This window comes from Macaca fascicularis, chromosome 15, assembly GCF_037993035.2.
Source record: "Macaca fascicularis isolate 582-1 chromosome 15, T2T-MFA8v1.1".
In the NCBI taxonomy this organism is placed as follows: domain Eukaryota; kingdom Metazoa; phylum Chordata; class Mammalia; order Primates; family Cercopithecidae; genus Macaca; species Macaca fascicularis.
Window position 1 is genome coordinate 65,518,197 of NC_088389.1, and position 19,861 is coordinate 65,538,057.

At 42.0% G+C, this 19,861-nt stretch overlaps 1 protein-coding gene across 2 annotated transcripts in view; it reads right to left on the minus strand.

The window, feature by feature from the left end:
* Nucleotides 1–19,861, minus strand: part of UBE2R2 (ubiquitin conjugating enzyme E2 R2) — a 113,500-nt gene that overhangs the window by 38,705 nt on the left and 54,934 nt on the right. The gene's annotated exons all lie outside the window — the stretch shown is intronic.

Sequence of the window (19,861 nt, forward strand, 5' to 3'; positions counted from 1 at the left end):
GGGGCTGGAGGTTTCAGCATGTTGCCCAGGCTGGGTCTTAAACTCCTGAGCTCAAGCAATCCCCACGCCTCAGCCTCCCAAAGTGCTGGGATTTACAGGTGTGAGCCATCACACCTGGCCTGTTCATTCCTTTTCATGACTAAATTTAAAAAGTATAAAAACTGAAACTAAAAAAAAAAAAAAAAAAAAAGTGCTGAGCAACAGATTTGAGCAAGTAGAAGAAATAGGGAATTTGAAGATAGGTCAATGTATTGACCTTATTTTTATTTATTTATTTATTTATTTTTTGAGACAGAGTCTCGCTCTGTCACCAAGATGGAATGCAGTGGCGCGATCTTGGCTCACTGCAACCTCCACCTCCCAGGTTCAAGCAATCCTCCTGCCTCAGCCTCCCAGGTAGCTGGGACTACAGGGGCATGCCACCATGCCCAGCTAATTTTTTGTAGTTTTTAGTAGAGACGGGGTCTCATCATGTTGGCCACGCTGGTGTCGATCTCTTGACCTTGTGATCTGCCTGCCTCGGCCTCCCAAAGTGCTGGGATTACAGACGTGAGCCACCACACCCGGCCTTACTGACCTTATTCTTTTAAGGGGAGTAGTGGAAATCCCCTTCATCAGGAGTATCGGTCTGCCATAGGCATCCAAAATGGAGGCAGTCTTTCTTGTGGGACTGAGTCCTTAACGTATAGAATCTGATGCTATCTCCAGATAGCGTCAACAATGAATTGAATTGGAGGACTAAGAGAGAAACTATAAAATTCTTAAAAGAAAACATAGGTGTAAATCTTCATGACCTTGCATTCACTAAGTTTTGTAGATGTGACACCAAAAACACAATGAACAAAAGTAAAAAGAAATGGGACACAATTAAAATTATTATTATTATTTTTTGAGACAGAGTCTTGCTCTGTTGCCCAGGGTGAAGTGCAGTGGCGTGATCTCGGCTCAATGTAACTTCCACCTCCTGGGTTCAAGCAATTCTCCTGCCTCAGCCTCCCGAGCAGCTGGGATTACAGGCATGTGCCACCACTTCTGGCTAATTTTTGTATTTTTAGTAGAGACAGGGTTTCGACATGTTGGCCAGGCTGGTCTCAAACTCCTGACCTCAGGTGACCCACCCGCCTCAGACTCCCAAAGTGCTAGGATTACAGGTATCAGCCACTATCCTCAGCCCAGGGTTTCTTTTTCAGATGACAAAATGTATTCTAAAATTGATTTTGGTGATGGTTACACAACTTTGTGAATATGCTAGAAATCACTAAACTATATACTTTAATAAATGGGTGAATTGTATGATACATGCATTAAAATCACAATAAAGCTGACTAGGGGGAAAAAAGGCTGGAGGCCAAAAACCCAGGTCCCTCAGAGATCTTGGTTTCTAAAATATCATTATTCGGCCGGCACAGTGGCTCATGCCTGTAATCCCAGCACTTTTGGAGCCCTAGACGGGTGGATCACGAGGTCAGGAGTTCAAGACCAGCCTGGCCAAGATGGTGAAATCCCATCTCTAGTAAAACCAAAAATTAGCCAGGCACAGTGGCAGGTGCCTGCAATCCCAGCTACTTGGGAGGCGGAGGCAGGAGAACTCTTGAACCTGGGCAGCAGAGGATGCAGTGAGCCGAGACTGCGCCACTGCACTCCAGCCTGGGCGACACAGTGAGACTCCGTCTCAAAAAATAAATAATATAAAATATCATTATTCAATAAAAGGAACTGGGGCCCTTTGGTGAAACACCTGATTCTAAAATCTGCAGCAGGAAAAATAAAAGACAAGCCTAGAGCATCTTATAATGCCAAAAAGTAAGTGCTAAAGAAAACAAATTGGAGTGTTTCAAAACAGCATAGGAGCCAACCTGCAAGAGCTCCTAATGGCCAAAACTAGGACAATCTAAGCTATAAAATACACAATGTAATACTGTTACCCAAAATATGAAATAAATATAAATGAGTACATACTGATAAGTACCACTGAATGGAAAAATATTGGTGGAGAAGGGTCAAATCTTCCTTACAGTAGTACTACAAATAATCATAATCCACATTCAGGTGGTGAAGTTGAATTCCCCTTCCCTAGAGTGTGGGCTGGATTTAATGACTCACTTTCTAACAATAGAGTACGGAAAGAAATAGTAGCTCTACCGTAGAGAAATCTGGCAGACATGTTAACCAAGTGATCAAGGTTAACATCACTAGCGGTAAATCATATTGGTATCATGACCTCCCTGATATGATGTGGCAAGAAAGGCACTTCAACTTTGTGGTATTCTTCCCCCAAAATCTATAACCCCATTCTAGTCAGGAGAAAAACATCAGATAACCCAAATGCAGGAATGTTCTGCCAAATCTAACCCACCCTCTTCAAAAATTGTCAAGGTCACAAAAAATAAAGAAAGGTGGAGAAACCATCAAAGACTGGAGGAAACCAAAAAGACGAGACAACTTAATACAGTGTGCTATCCTGAACTGGACTCTGAATTAAGAAGATGATATGGAGGCACAGAAGAATACAGTGCTAATGAGTGCTAATGAGTATGGGGATTCTTTTTGAGATGATGAAATGTTCTGTAATTAGATGATGGTGATGGCTGTACAACCGTCTGAATATACTAAAAACTACTGAACCGTATACTTTAAAAGGGTGAATTTTATGGTATATGAATTATACCTTAATACATTAGTGCAGAAACTGGTGAAATCTAAACTAACCGGAGATTAGTTAATAAAGCTGGAGTGGCTATCTGAATAACAGAGAAATATACTTTAGAACAAAGAACATTGTCACAGATAAAGAGGGTAATTTCATAAGGGGATCAATTCACAAAAAAGACATAATATTAACTGTGTGTGCACCTAGTAACAACAGAGCTTTAGAACACAAAATTATGTAACTAAAAACTTTTATCACCTAATGGAAAAATAGAAAAATGCACAACTACAGTTGAAGATACTATCACTTCTCTCTCAACAGTCTAAAGCAGTGGCCCCCAACTCTTTTGGCAGGTACTGATTTCATTGAAGACAATTTTTCCACGGACAAGAGGGTGGAAGAGTGGGAAGGGTAGTGAGGTGGGTATTTCAGGATGAAACTGTTCCACCTCAAATCATCAGGCATTAGATAGATTCTCACAAGGAACACTCAACCTAGATCCCTCACATGCCCAATTCACAACAGGGTTCGCACTCCTTGAGAATCTAATGCCCGAGTTGATCTGACTACAGGCAGAGCTCACCTCCTGCTGTGTGGCCTGCTTCCTAACAGGCCACAGAGTGGTATCAGATCAGTATCGGATAGGGACCCCTGGTCTAAAGTACAAGGAGACAAAAACTCAGTAAGGATACAGAAGACAATAAGCCACCGAACAACAGCAGCATACAAATTATTTTTGTGGACACACAGAACACGCACCAAGACGTACCATATTCTGGAATGTACAACATCTATCTACAAAGTTTAAAGAACTGACATAATACATAGCATATTCTTTAACCACACTGAATAGCGCCAGAAATTTTGACTTTCTAAATTCAAAGATATTTACTAAATCCCCAAATATTTGGAAATTACGTAACTGTACATGTCACAGTATGAAGAGGAAGCCATAAAGTTACTTAGAAAATTGTTTAATTGAATATGAAAAAAATGACAATGAAAATCTGTAACATACACCTAAAGCAATACTCAAATGGAAATCTTTAGAATTGCTTGCACTGGAAAAGATGTACGTCTCATTTCAATAATATAAGCTTCTACTTAAGAAATGAGAAAAATGGCCGGGCACGGTGGCTCACGCTTGTAATCCCAGCACTTTGGGAGGCCAAGGTGGGCGGATCACGAGGTCAGGAGATCAAGACCATCCTGGCTAACACAGTGAAATTCCATCTCTACTAAAAATACAAAAAATTAGCTGGGCATGGTGGCAGACGTCTGTAATCCCAGCTACTTGGGAGGCTGAGGCAGGAGAATGGCGTGAACCCGGGAGGCGGAGCTTGCAGTGAGCCAAGATTGCGCCACTGCACTCCAGCCTGGGCAACAGAGCGAGACTCCGCCTCAAAAAAAAAAAAAAAAAAAAAAGAAATGAGAAAAATACAAAATTAGGCCAGGTGCAGTGGCTCACACCTATAATTCCAACACTTACAGAGGCCGAGGCGGGTGGATTGCTTGAGCACAGGAGTTGGAGAACAGCCTGAACAACATGGTAAGACCTCATTTTTACGAAAAATACAAAAAGTTGACAGGCGTGATGGTGCACCCCTGAGGTCCCAGCTACTTGGGAGGCTGAGGTGGAAGGATCACTTACGTTTGGGAGGTTGAGGCTGCAGTGAATCATAATCTTGTCACTGCACTCCAGGGTGGGTGACAGAGTGAGACCTTGTCTCAAAAAAACAAAACGAAACAAAACAAAACAAAACAAAAGAGGAAAGAAAGAAAGAAAGAAAGAGAGAGAGAGACAGAGAGAGAGAGAAAGAAAGAAAGGGAAAGAGAGACTAAGAAATTAAACTAAAAGCAAGCAGAAGAAAGAAAATGACATAAAAGCAGAAATTAAATTGAAAAATAGGAAAACTGCAGGGTGTGTGTGGGGGTGATCAATAAAACCAGAAGCTGATTCTCTTTGAAACCATCAAGAAAACTAGTAAGCCCCTAGCGAGACTGATCAACCGAAAGAAAAAAACAAAACAAAACACCACGCACACACAAATTACCAACCAATACCAGGAATAAAATAGGAGACAGTACTACAGATCGTACTAGTATTAAAAGAATAAGGGAATATTATAAATAACTCTATGCTCATAAATTCAATAAATAATATTAAACAGACAAATTACTTGAAAAATACAAAGCTACTTAAGAATAAATACATAATCTGAATAGGCATATATTAAAGAAATTGAATTTGTATCTAAAACCTTCAGACAAAGCAATCTCCTGAGCCAGGTAACTTCAACAGCAAATTCTACCAAGGAAGAAATAATAACTCTAAACAAATTTTTTTTTAGAAAACAAAATAAGGGGGACTATATTTCCCAAATCATTTTATTATACAGACATATAATATATATATAGACAAAAGAGGATTCTGAAAACTTCCATTAAAGTTAGGAATCTGGTCCTTGGAACTATAACCTCTTATATCTCATTTCTATGGACAAATGAGATTATCCTTTTGAGAAACAAATAACAAAACAATGTTGTCTGTGTAGTCAAATCTTTAGGTCTTAAAAAATGTCTTGGCTGGGTGTGGAGGCTCATGCCTGTAATCCCAGCACTTTGGGTGGTCGAGGTGGGCGGATCACCTGAGGTCGGGAGTTCGAGACTAGCCTGACCAACATGGAGAAACCCCATCTCTACTAAAAATACAAAATTAGCCGGGCATGGTGGCACATGCCTGTGATCCCAGCTACTCGAGAGGCTGAGGCAGGAGAATCGCTTGAACCTGGGAGTCAGAGGCTGCAGTGAGCCAAAATCGCGCCATTGCACTCTAGCCTGGGCAACAAGAGCAAAACACGGTCTCAAAAGAAAAAAAAATGTCTTGAGACCAGGTGCCATGGTTTGTGCCTGTAATTCCAACACTTTGGGGAGACCTAGGTGGGCAGACTGCTTGAGTTCAAGACTAGCCTGGGCAACATGGTGAAACCCCATCTCTACAAAAAATACAAAAATTTGCCAGGCATGGTGGATGAGCCTGTAATCCCAGCTACTCAGGAGGCTGAGGTGGGAAAATCACCTGAGCCCAGGAGCTCGAGTCTGCAGTAAGCTGTGATCACGCCACTGTACTCCAGCCTGAGTGACAGAGCAAGACCCTGTCTCAAAAAAAAAAAAGTCTTGTTAGATTACTTAGCATACTAAGAGAAATCTCTGCAGTGTAACTAGGAACACATGCATGAAAATTTATGTAGAATAGATGATATGCACCTATGTAATAAAAGGTAGCACACAATAGTAGTAAAGAATGCTGACTCAAGAAGCCAGGACTATCTGGGTTTGAAACCTGACTCTGCAACTCAGCTGTTACCTTAAGCAACTCTTACTTAATTTATATTGATCAACTAATTGACTGATTAAGACAGGGTTATGCTGTCACCCAGGCTGAAGTACAGTGGCACAAATATGGATCACTGCCAGCCTTGACCTCCCAGGCTCAAGCGATCCTGTCCCAGCCTCCTGAGCAGCTGAGACCACAGGCCATGTCACCATACCCAGCTAAATTTTTTATTTTTTATTTTTTATTTTTTTTTGAGACAGAGTCTCGCTCTGTCGCCCAGGCTGGAGTGCAGTGGCCGGATCTCAGCTCACTGCAAGCTCCGCCTCCCGGGTTCACGCCATTCTCCGGCCTCAGCCTCCCGAGCAGCTGGGACTACAGGTGCCCGCCACCTCGCCCGGCTAGTTTTTTTTTGTATTTCTTAATAGAGACGGGGTTTCACCGTGTTAGCCAGGATGGTCTCGATCTCCTGACCTCGTGATCCGCCCGTCTCGGCCTCCCAAAGTGCTGGAATTACAGGCCACCGCGCCCGGCCTAAATTTTTTATTTAGATTTTTATCTAAATAAATAAAATTTATTTATTTAGATAAAAATAATAAAATTTTATTTTATTTTTTATAAAGATTTCACCATTTAAACTTCTGGGCTCAAGCAATCCTCCCACTTTGGCCTCCTAAAATGCTGGCACTATGTGTAGTTCTAATTAGGGAAAAGGAATCAGGCTAGTGGGACCGAGGGAAAGCAATAAAAGAAAGCCGATAAGCCATAAGTCAGCCTTTCTTCATCATCCAGGACACGTAAGTCCTCCTGTGCAAATAACTCACAATCTTCCTGTGCCCAACTATCACCACACACCCACAAGTTAGCTCACTGAAACCCTGGTGTTCTCAGTACTCCACAAAGCCCTCTTCAGCATACTGCATAAACACTATCCTATAAAATCTCTAGCAAGCCTTTGTTTCTCTGCAGTTGGCTTCTCTCTGGCAGGCTGCTGGTTGCCTCCCTCGCAATGTATTTTCCTACGTTCTCTAATAAACCTGCCTTTTTTTGGAAATTTGAGACGGGGTCTCACTCTGTCAACAAGGCTGGAGTGCAGTGGTGCAATCTTGCCTCAGGGCAACCTCCATCTCCGAGATTCAAGCAATCCTCCCATATCAGTCTCCAGACTAACTGGGACTACAGATGCACACCACTATAGTGGCCTGGTTAATTTTTCATTATTTTTTGTAGGGACAGGGTTTCGCCATGTTGCCAAGACTGGTCTCGAACTCCTGGGCTCAATGATCCTCCTGCCTCAGCCTCTCTAAATGCTGGGATTACAGGCGTGAGCCACTGCACCTGGCCTGCCTTCCTTTACTTACAACTGCCTCAGTAAATTACTTAGTAAGTTTGGAACTGTGCCACTGGTCCAAACAGCCATCATTCTCCTGGACAGATTATAGACGAGAGCCACTGCGTATTGCTCAATTACTTAATTTATATCTCAGTTTCCTCACCAGTAAAAAGGGGATTAACAGTACTTATTTAATGCGTTTGTATGAGGATTAAATGAGGTAACGCTTGAACAATGTTTAGAACTGTGCCTGACAAATTAAAAGATATAAAAATATAAATAGGTGGATAGGCACGGTAGCTCACGCTTGTAATCCCACCACTCTGGGAGGCTGAGGCGGGTGGATAACCTGAGGTCAGGAGTTCAAGACCAGCCTGGCCAACACGGTGAAACCCCATCACTTACTAAAAAAAAACACAAAAATCAGCTGGACGTGATGGCAGTCGCCTGTAATCCCAGCTATTCAGGAGGCTGAGGAAGGAGAACCACTTGAACTCGGGAGGTGGAGTTTTCAGTGAGCCGAGATCATGCCACTGCACTTCAGCCTGGGCGCAAAGAGCAAGACTTCATCTCCAAAAATAAATAAATAAAAATATAGATAGATAGATAGATAGATAGATAGATAGATAGATAGATAGATAGATATAGATGGACGGACGGACGGATGGATGTGGGAGAGGGAGGGAGGGAGGGAGAGGCAAGAATCATGAAGGCTGTTTTACAGATCACTAATTTTCACTGTTTTATCTCTTTTACCTACCTGCCCATAGATTATAATACTACCAGCTTTAAATAAGACAACTGGAAAGATTAATACCAACCTTAAGACTTTGATGATTATGGAATTAAGTTTTCTTAGAGCCTTACCAAACCTAATTATATTCTACTTAAATCTTAATAAATATTGGTTAGTAGTATTAATGGGGTTTCTGTATTTCCTCTAAGCGTCTAATATTTTGAATTATTCTTGAACTTTCAGCTTTTTGACCATTATCTACTATACAATTTTTTAAAAATACTACCTCCATCACGCTTGTAATCCCAGCACTTTGGGAGGCTGAGGCAGGCGGATTCACGAGGTCAGGAGATTGAGACCATCCTGGCTAACACAGTGTAACCCCATCTTTACTAAAAACACAAAAAATTAGCAGGGCGTGGGTGGCAGGTGCCTGTAGTCCCAGCTACTTGGGAGGCTAAGGCAGGAGAATAGTGTGAACCCGGGAGGCGGAGCTTGCAGTGAGCCGTGATCATGCCATTGCACTCCAGCCTGGGCAACAGAGCGAGACTCGGTCTCAAAAAACAAACAAACAAAAAATCATAAGTAGTTTTAATGTGACGCTTTTGACTTTATTCTAGAGGTAGTTTGTTTGAGTTTTTGTTTGTTTTTTTTTTTGAGACGGAGTCTCGCTCTGTTGCCCACCTCACTGCAACCTCCACCTCCCAAGTTCAAGCTGTTCTCTTGCCTCAGCCTCTGCAGTAGCTTGGATTACAGGCGCCACCACGCCTGGCTAATTTTTGTATTTTTAGTACAGATGGGGTTTCACCATGTTGGTCAGGCTGGTCTCGAACTCTTTATTTATTGTATTGTATTTGTTTTTGAGATGGAGTCTTACTCTGTCACCCAGGCTGGAGTGCAGTGGCACAATCTTGGCTCACTGCAAGCTCCGCCTCCCGGGTTCAAGCCATTCTCCTGCCTCAGTCTCCCGAGTAGCTGGGACTACAGGCGCCCACCACCACGCCCAGCTAATTTTTTGTATATTTAGTAGAGACGGCGTTTCACTGTGTTAGCCAGGATGGTCTCTATCTCCTGACCCCATGATCCGCCGGCCTCGGCCTCTCAAAGTGCTGGGATTACAGGCGTGAGCCACTGTGCCCGGCCTTATGATTGATTTTTTTAAAGCATCATGCCTAAAGTATGCTTACATTACCACTAGAAGAGGTAACATTGGGTGGTGTGCTTCTAGTAAGGCTATTTAAATTGTACTAAGAACTCCTTCGGTGGAGTTTCCAATCCTCAACTATTCAGCTGAAGTTAATATTCAGGGGGAATATCCTGCTGTAATGCTTCCCTGAGATTATACAATTTTATCTCTATCTCTATTATTTTACTTAGTTTTCAGAACATTATTAACTGTTTATTTATTTACTTATTTATTTTTGAGACGGAGTCTCGCTCTGTCGCCCAGGCAGAAGTGCAGTGGTGCAATCTCGGCTCACTGCAACCTCCGCCTCCTGGGTTCAAGCAATTCTCCTGTCTTAGTCTCGCGAGTAGCTACAGACGCACGCCACCACACCTGGCTGATTTTTGTATTTTTAGTAGAGATGGGGTTTCACCATGTTGGTCAGGCTGGTCTCCAACTCCTGACCTCAGGTGATCCACCTGCCTCAGCCTCCCAAAGTGCTGGGATTACAGGTGTTAGCCACCATGCAGCCCTTAACAACAATTTAAACATACTATTTCACATGTATATGGTGACCTATAGTTATCTATGTATTACCTCATATACATATTAATACTCCTACGTCAGCCAACTTGTCACTGAAATTTTTCCTTTTTGAAATTTTATGAAATAAATAAGATATAACTTGCTGTAAACATATGAATATGAGATCTCATACCATCTCAGTTATATTCACAGAATATAACGATTTTAAAAGAAGAAGGGAAGGTACTAGAATCAGTAACCCTATGTTGTAGCCCTGGCATGATTCTTGACTATTTAATTTACATTTTTCTATCTTTTATTTGTCAGGCACAATTCTAAGCATTGTCTTTGCTAGGCCTCTGACTTTAGGTCAACTCATTTAAATCTCTAGATTTAAAGTTCCTTTTTATATAAAATGGCGTAAAACACTGACCCTAGGGAGTTATCATGAGAATCATATACAAATTTTAAGAGAACCCTCAAAAATGGATCCCAAGACACAATTATTTTTTATCTTTTAGAGACAGGGTCTCACTATGTTGCCCAAACTCAAGATCTCAAGTGAGTTTCCCACCTCAGCCTGCTGAGTAGCTGGAACTACAGGGATGTGGCACCATGCCTGGCTCTAAGATAATCTTAAATCATCAAATCAAAGGTTAAATCATTTTCATTGTATTCAGGAGCATTAATAAATATTAAAGTATTTTCCACAAGAAGTAAAAGGGAAAATAAAATTCAACATATTAGAAAATTTGCTCTTACCCATTATAGATCTTAGTAATTTCAGGATATGATATGAACAAACTAAATTTATGAGAACAAGGGAAATGTAAACATTGACTGGATATCAAGGAATTATGAGCTTTTTTAGTTGTGATAACAGTATTACAGTTAGGTCTCAAAAATATATGTTATTTAGTTGGTGCTATAGTAATTTTTATTTAAAGTTTTTTTTTTTTTTTGAGACAGAGTCTCGCTCTGTCGCCCAGGCTGGAGTGCAGTGGCCCGATCTCAGCTCACTGCAAGCTCCGCCTCCCGGGTTTACGCTGTTCTCCTGCCTCAGCCTCCCGAGTAGCTGGGACTACAGGCACCCGTCACCTCGCCCGGCTAGTTTTTTGGATTTTTTAGTAGAGACGGGGTTTCACTGGGTTAGCCAGGATGGTTTGGATCTCCTGACCTTGTGATCCGCCCGTCTCGGCCTCCCAAAGTGCTGGGATTACAGGTTTGAGCCACCGTGCCCAGCCTATTTCAAGTTTTTTAAAAAGTAAAACAGCCGGGCATGGTGGCTTATGCCTGTAATCCCAGCACTTTGGGAGGCCAAGGCGGGCGGATCACCTGAGGTCGGGAGTTTGAGACCAGCCTGACCAACATGGAGAAACCCTGTCTCTACTAGAAATACAAAAAATTAGCCGGGTGTGGTGGCACATGCCTGTAATCCCAGCACTAGGGAGGCTGAGGCAGGAGATTCGCTTGAACCTGGGAGGTGGAGGTTGTGGTGAGCCAGTGCCATTGCACTCCAGCCTGGGCAACAAGAGCAAAACTCTGTCTCAAAAAAAAAAAAAAGAAAAAAAAAAAAGTAAAACAAAACTTGGCCAGGCACAGTGGCTCAAGCCTGTAATCCTAGCACTTTGGGAGGTCGAGGCAGGTGGATCACAAGGTTAGGAGTTCAAGACCAGCCTGGCCAATTAAAATAAAAAAAGGAAAACAAAATAAAACATATTTTAAAAATACATTTTGAGGCTGGGTACAGTGGCTAATGCCTATAATCCCAGCACTTTGGGAGTCTGAGGTGGGAGGATCAGCTTGAGCCCAGGAGTTCAAGACCAGCCTCAGCAACATAGCGAGATCCTCAACTCTACAAAAAAAATTCTTTAAAATTAGCCAGTCATGGTGGTGTGTGTTTATAGTCCTGGCTACTCAGGAGGCTGAAGTGGGAAGATTGCTTGAACCCAGGAGTTCCAGGCTGCAGTGAGCTATGATCCTGATATTGCACCCCAGCCTGGGAGACAGATCGAGACCCTATCTTAAAACAAACAAACAAACAAATAAAAAACTATTATGAAATTTTCACAAATGAAAGTAGAAATTAATTACAAAATAAAATGGAGGAGGGGGCAGGTAGGATAAAGATAAAACAAGATTTGCCATGGGTTATTTATGGAAGCTGAGTAATGGGTACATAGTTTATCATACCCCTACTTCTGCTTTCGTATAATGGAAAATTTCAAAGATACAAAAACCTTTTTAATAACATGACTAGGCCGGGCAAGGTGGCTCACGCCTTTAATCCCAACACTTTGGGAGGCCAAGGCGGATGGACCACCTGAGGTGAGGAGTTCAAGAACAGCCTGGCCAACATGGAGAAACCCTGTCTCTACTAAAAATACAAAAATTAGCCGGGCATGGTGGAACGTGCCTGTAATACCAGATACTTGGTATGCTGAGGCACAAGAATCGCTTGAACCCAGGAGGCAGAGGTTGCAGTAAGACAAGATTGGGCCACTGCACTCCAGCCTGGGTGACAGAGTGAGACTCTGATTCAAAAACAAACAACAACAACAAAAAAAACCAAAAAAACTAATATATAATTACTTTTTTAAGTGTTAGGGTGTTTTGCATAACCAGCATAATCACACCATTATGATACAATCGGTGCAACTATTAACCAAGTGAAGAAGATGGAACATGGCAAGGTGATTTAAAAGTTCATGTGAGACCAGGTGTGGTGGCTCACACCTGTAATCCCAGCGCTTTGAGAGGCCAAGGCAGGAGGATCACTTGAGCCTAGGAATTCAAGACCAGCCTGGGCAACATAACACCCTCTTCAAAAACATTTTTAAAAATTTAGCTAGGCATGGTGGTACCCATCTATAGTCCGAGCTACTTGGGAAGCTGAGGTGGGAGGATCACTTGAGCAGAATTCAAGATTACAGTGAGCTATGATCACACCACTGCACTTCAGCCTTGCTGACAAAGCAAGATCTTGTCTCTAATAATTAAAGTTCATGTGAAAGCAAAAATATATGAAAATAACATTTCTGATAAAAAGCAATAGGAAGGAATTTTTCCCAGTGGATGGAAAAGCATCCTATAAAGCTATAACAATTAAATGATGAAATGACACACAAGTAGATCAATGATACAGATTAGAACATGTTTATTCAGAAGACAATTTTAAAAATTGCAAATAACTATGGAAAGGATTCAAATAATGTAGGGAAAAATGATTGTCCCTTTGGATGAAGATGCTTGTGGACACATGAATTTAAAAATCACACCTCACTTTCAAGGAGAAAAATATTAAACCTCATTTTCAATACGAATCAACAACAGTAGTAAAGATCTAGACAATCTTCAGTCTCTGCAAGAATAAAACGGAGTTCCCACACTAATAGCAAAAGACTGATTGTTCTGTAGCCATGGTAACATAAATAGCCACCAGAATGAGTTTTAAATTGCTTAATCAATACCTGACAGCTCTATAGCTATAGAACCACAATAACCAATTTTAAATCCACTTAAACAACTTCACTCAGTAACCACGTTTTTGCAAGTAAACCTATCAGTGATACCCACTACTGATAGCCCCTTGTTTCTGAAAGCTAGCCAATTGGGAACACAGTCATTTCAATGAACACATTTCTGAAAACCAAGTATATCAATAACTGTCTCACCCAAGCAACCATGCTTCTACAGTGAATGCCAATCCATCATGCCCGTATCCACCAATCCTTGAACTTCAGGCTTCTCAAAAACCCCATGTAAAATAAGTCTCGTCTAAAAGAGATCAACCGATCAGCAATACCCTCTTTACTTTAAGTAAGCAGTAAACTCAGCTTTGTGAAATACTAAGCAGTAGTAATATCCTCTGACACTCTGTAGCCTTTATAAAAGGTGTGCTAGACCAATACATACCAACACAGAAATATACCCAAGACGTGTTAAGTGAAAAAGGCAAAGCAGTACATAGGCAGATGCTATTTTAAAATAATTATGCTCCATCCATCTATCTATCTGTTAAAAAACAGGCTGGGTGCAGTGGCTCATGTCTGTAATTCCAGGAGACCTTGGAAGGGGATGGCAGGAGGACTGCCTGAGGACAAGAGTTTGAGACCAATCTGGGCAACATATCAGTTCTACAAAAAAAAAAAAAATAATAATAATAATAATAATAAATATGTATACATATATAAAAACAATGTGTGTGTACATATAATTCTTCATATGCATTGTGCATATATTTAAAAAGACAGAAAAGACACATTCCTAACCATTAACAATGATTAGCTCAGGAACAAAGGGCCACGGAGGAAGAATGAGGCATTTAAAGAACTATTATAACTTCTTTATGACTGATATAATGAACATGTTATTATTTTTATAAACTGAAAAAAGACTTTTCACTTGTGAATCTTCTATACAATGGTCTATACACTTTGCACTGAAAAGTGACATCTGGAATGATACACTGAAGTTTGAAAATATAAAAACTAAGTTAAGGCTGGGCACGGTGGTTCACGCCTGTAATCCCAGCACTTACGGAGGCCGAGGCAGGCAGATCACTTGAAGTCAGGAGTTCGAGTCCAGCCTGGCCAACATGGTGAAACCCCATCTCTACTAAAAACACAAAAATTAGCTGGGCGTGGCAGCAGGCACCTGTAATCCCAGCTACTTGGGAGGCTAAGATAGGAGAATCGCTTGAACCTGGGAAGCAGGGGTTACAGTGAGTGGAGGTCATGCCACTGCACTCCAGCCTGGGCAACAGAACGAAATTCTGTCTTAAAAAAAAAATTTAGGCCAGGCACAATGGTTGGCTCATGCCTGAAACCCCAGCACTTTGGGAGGCCAAGGCCAGCGGATCGCTTGAGCCCAGAAGTTCAAGATCAGCCTGGACAACATGGTGAAGCCCAGTCTCCACACACACCATAATTTTTTTAACTTAGCCAGGCAAGATGGCTTGAGCCTACAGTCCCAACTACTCAGGATGCTGAGGTAGGAGTATCGCTTGAGCCTGGAAGGTCAAGTAGGCAGTGAGCCATGATGGTACCACCGCACTCCAGCCTGCCTGACAGAATGAGATCTGGTCCCCCCCCAAAAAAAGTTTTAATAGAAATTACAGGATATTTTTCATTCGAAATTGTGTACAGATGAAATCTATGAGTTATAACTGAACTTCCTTAGGAAGTCTGATAGCCTTAAGGAGTCTTATGTTTAGGTCACCTGTGGAATTACCATCTTTACTTTGCAGTTATACAGTGCATATAGATAAGCACTGGTTCTTTCTGCAGTAACCTTTTATTCAAGTTATCAATAAACTTTTGCTTAATCATGCTATCTATTAAACTGTAAAAATAATAACTTAGTAATAGCTCATTATATCTAGAAGTCACAGTTGGTTGTCCAGCCCTAAATGACCTAGGAGACATTTCACCATTGCTGTGCTAAGGGGTGGGGGAAAAAAACAGCAGCACAAAATTAAAGAGAAAAGTTACTTTCATTTATCTACAGGTCCACTTAAGTGAAAGTAGTATCTATGATATTCGATATTCCTTTTTTTTTTTTTTTTTAGGACGGAGTCTTGCTCTGTTGCTCAGGCTGGAGTGCAGTGGGTGTGATCTCCGCTGACTGCAACCTCCAACTCCCAGGCTCAAGCAATTCTCCTGTCTCATCCTCCCAAGTAGCTGGGATTACAGGTGCCTGCTACCACATCCAGCTACTTTTTGTAATTTTAGGAGAGATGAGGTTTCACCACATTGGCCAGGCTGGTCTCAAACTCCTGACCCCAAGTGATCCACCTGCCTCAGTCTCTTAAAGTGCCGGGATTACAGGCATGAGCCACAGAGCCTGGCCTGATTATGAAATCTTAACCATTTATTTCTGAAACTGTTAAGCAAGTGTACTGAAGTGTATCTGCTAACGAAATTCACACACACACCAAATCCTTTTATTTTTTTTTTTTGAGATGGAGTTTCGCTCTTGTTGCCCAGGCTGGAGTGCAATGGCACCGTCTTGGCTCACCTCCACCTCCCGGATTCAAGCAATTGTCCTGCCTCAGCCTCCTGAATATCTGGAATTACAAGCACGTGCCACCATGCCCTGCTAATCTTGTTATTTTTAGTAGAGATGGGGTTTCTCCATGTTGGGCAGGTTGGTCTTGACCTCCTAACTTCAGGTGATCCGCCCACCTCGGCCTCCCAAAGTGCCAGGATTACAGGTGTGAGCCACCGTGCCTGGAGCCTCAATTTTTAAATATTGAAGTTTACCATTTAAAAAAATTATCCTGGCCGGGCGCGGTGGCTCAAGCCTGTAATCCCAGCACTTTGGGAGGCCGAGACGGGTGGATCACAAGGTCAGGAGATCGAGACCATCCTGGCTAACACAGCGAAACCCCGTCTCTACTAAAAACACAAAAAATTAGCCGGGCGAGGTGGCGGCGCCTGTGGTCCCAGCTACTCGGGAGGCTGAGGCAGGAGAATGGCGGGAACCCGGGAGGCGGAGCTTGCAGTGAGCTGAGATCTGGCCACTGCACTCCAGCCTGGGCGACAGAGCGAGACTCCGTCTCAAAAAAAAAAAAAAAAAAAAAAAAAAAAAAAATTATCCTGTGTAACTTCCTCTGAATTTTGCTGTTAACCTACAAACTGCTCTGAAAGAGGGTCTTTTTCTTTTGAAACGAGGTCTCACTCTGTCACCAAGTCCAGTGCCATGGCTAGATCACAGCTCACTGCAGCCTCAACCTTCTGGGCTCAAGTGAACCTCCTGCCTCAGCCTCCCAAATAGCTGGAACTACAAGTATACACCACCATGCCCGGATAACTTTTTTTTTTTTGGTAGAGACAGTCTCCCCATGTTTCCCCAGGCTGGTCTCGAACTCCTGGACTCAACAGATCCTCCTGCCTCAGTCTCCCATGGTGCCTCATGCTTGTAATCCCAGCTTGAGCCACCATGCCCAGCTAAAAAATGGTCTTTAAAAAAAAATTATGGGCCGGGCGCGGTGGCTCAAGCCTGTAATCCCAGCACTTTGGGAGGCCGAGACGGGTGGATCGCGAGGTCAGGAGATCGAGACCATCCTGGCTAACATGGTGAAACCCCATCTCTACTAAAAAATACAAACAACTAGCCGGGCGAGGTGGCGGGCGCCTGTAGTCCCAGCTACTCAGGAGGCTGAGGCAGGAGAATGGCGTAAACCCGGGAGGCGGAGCTTGCAGTGAGCTGAGATCCGGCCACTGCACCCCAGCCTGGGCGACAGAGCAAGACTCTGTCTCAAAAAAAAAAAAAATAAAAAAATAAAAATAAATAAAAAAAAATTATTCATGAGGTAAAGTTTTGAATTTAACCTATAAATAGGCCACGCGCAATGGCTCACACCTGTAATGCCAGCACTTTGGGAAGCCGAGGCAGGCAGATCACGACGTCACGAAATCAAGACCATCCTGGCTAACACGGTGAAAACACGTCTCTACTAAAAAAATACAAAAAATTAGCCAGGCATGGTATTATGCGCCTGTAGTCCCAGCTACTCAGGAGGCTGAGGCTGGAGAATTGCTTGAACCCGGGAGGTGGAGGTTGCAGTGAGCTAAGATCATGCCACTGTACTCCAGCCTGGGCAACAGAGCAAGACTCCGTCTCAAAAAAAAAAAAAAAAAGAAATATAGGAAATGAATCTGAGACATCACACCTCAATAGAAGCAATTGTTACAGAAGTTAATTACAACCTTGAGAGGCTCTTTTTTGGGCAACTCCTTACATCTTTATTGACTAATAAGCAAACTCGTAAGAATGAGTACTTCCCCTAGTCCAACAAAAATAGAATTAAAAATAAGTAAAAAGAACAAGTACCTCCAAAATATATTTCTGTACCATTACCACATATGTCCTCCCTAAAATACTTGAACCACTCACAAGTGTATCCTATTTAAATTAAGTTTTAAAGTTTCAATTCACCCTGACAATAGACTAAGTGTACCCTCAATGAAATCACCAAACTCATCACACACCTATTTTTAGTTATATAAACACTATTTACGTAAATATTTTCACTTATTCAATTTATCAACATATTGTTAACTGGAAACCAATCATGTTACCATGTATCAATATGGGAGGTAGGAAACAAACATATTTAGAACACTATGCCTGAATGGCTATGTTTAAATTAAAAGACATAAATGCAAATAAATGACTACAAATTAAGTGCCTCAAATGAAATCTCTACTACTTGCTAAAAGAGCACTGTGAAATAAATGCCTAATTCTGGCTGAGACATTCAGGTAAAATTTACAAAGGGGTGCTACTTGAGCCAAGTATTGAGGCCAAGGTGAAAGGGACCTTACAGGCAAAGGGAAAAATAATGTAATGCAGAAAGGCTTACACATGTGAACAAAGACAGAGGCAGTTGGAATAAACACAAGAAAATGTATTTTTGAGACATATAGGAAGTATAGTCAATGAGACTCAGTAATTGATTTGATATTGGGATTGAGAAGAAGGAAAAATTCAAGGACAACTCTCAGTTTTCTATATTGAGGGAGTAAGTGAACAATGACAGGTGGAAGTAGTGATAAATAATACTCATTAAGTGTTTACTATATGTCAGCCATTGAGCTAACTGCATCATTTCATCACTCAGTTGTGAAATTAACAGTTAAGAAGATATAGACAAAAATGCATATGACCTATTTATTGAGGAATAATTTTCTAGTCATCTACAACTACCAAAAAGCATTTTCCCATTTATCATTTTGTCTTCTTGAACCACTTTATTTCCTGGGCTTCTCCAATTTCACTCTCTCCTAATGCTCTAACTTTTGTACTCACTCTTTCTCATACTTCTTGGCTCCTCCCAAGATTCTCTTTTTAATTTAATGTACCCTCATCATAACTTTCCTTGGTTTCCTATTCTCCCCAAACGTAGCACACATTATAAAAATAAAAGCTCTGCATGGTAACTCACGCCTGTAATCTCACCACTTTAAGGAGGCCGAGGTGGGCAGATCACCTGAGGTCAGGAGTTTGAGACCAGCCTGGCCAACTTGGTGAAACCCCATCTCTACTAAAAGTACAAAAAGCAGCTAGGCATGGTGGCATGGGCCTGTAATTCCAGCTACTGGGGAGTCTGAGGTAGAACTGTTTGAACCCAGGAGGCAGAGGTTGCAATGAGCTGAGACTATGCCACTGCACTCCAGCCTGGGTGACAAAGCGAGATTCTATCTCAAAAAAAATAAAAATAAGGCCGGGCACGGTGGCTCACACCTGTAATCTCAGCACTTTGGAAGGCCAAGGCGGTCGGGTCATGAGGTCAAGACTTCAAGACCATCCTGACCAACGTGGTGAAACCTAGTCTCTACTAAAAATACAAAAATTAGCTGGGCGTGGTAGCACATGCCTATAATCCCAGCTACTCAGGAGACTGAGGCAGGAGAATTGCTTGAACCCAGGAGGCGGAGGTTTCAGTGAGCCAAGATCACGCCATTGCACTCCAGCCTGGGCAACGAGAGCGAAACTCTGCCTCAAAAAATAATAATAATAAATAATAAATATTTGGGCAAAGAAAGATATATCCTAAAATGCATAACCATAAAGTCATTAAAAAACGTTATGTGCCGGCTCACGCCTGTAATCCCAGCACTTAGGAAGGCAGAGGTGGGTGGATTACCTGAGGTCAGGAGTTCCATAGACCAGCTTGGCCAACATGATGAAAACCCCATCTCGACTAAAAATACAAAATTAGCCAGGTGTGGTGGTAGGCACCTGTAATTCCAGCTACTGAGGAGGCTGAAACAGGAGAATCACTTGAACCCAGGAGGTGTCAGAGATTGCAGTGGGCCGAGACCACACCATTACACTCCAGCCTGGGCAACAAGAGCGAAACTCTGTCTCAAAATAAAAAAATAAATAAAACATTGTGTATGTAAATACATAAAACCAAGTATAAACTGACTTGGAGCAAAATTTAGATAACCCCCCCAATGTGCAGTATTAAATAAATTTTGTTATCCTACTAATTATTTTCAGATGGGATTTCAACAGTGACAAAACAACTTATGTTTTTATTTTGAGACAGGGTCTCTCGCCCTGGCAGAGTACAGTGGCACAATCTGAGCTCATTGCAGCCTCCACCT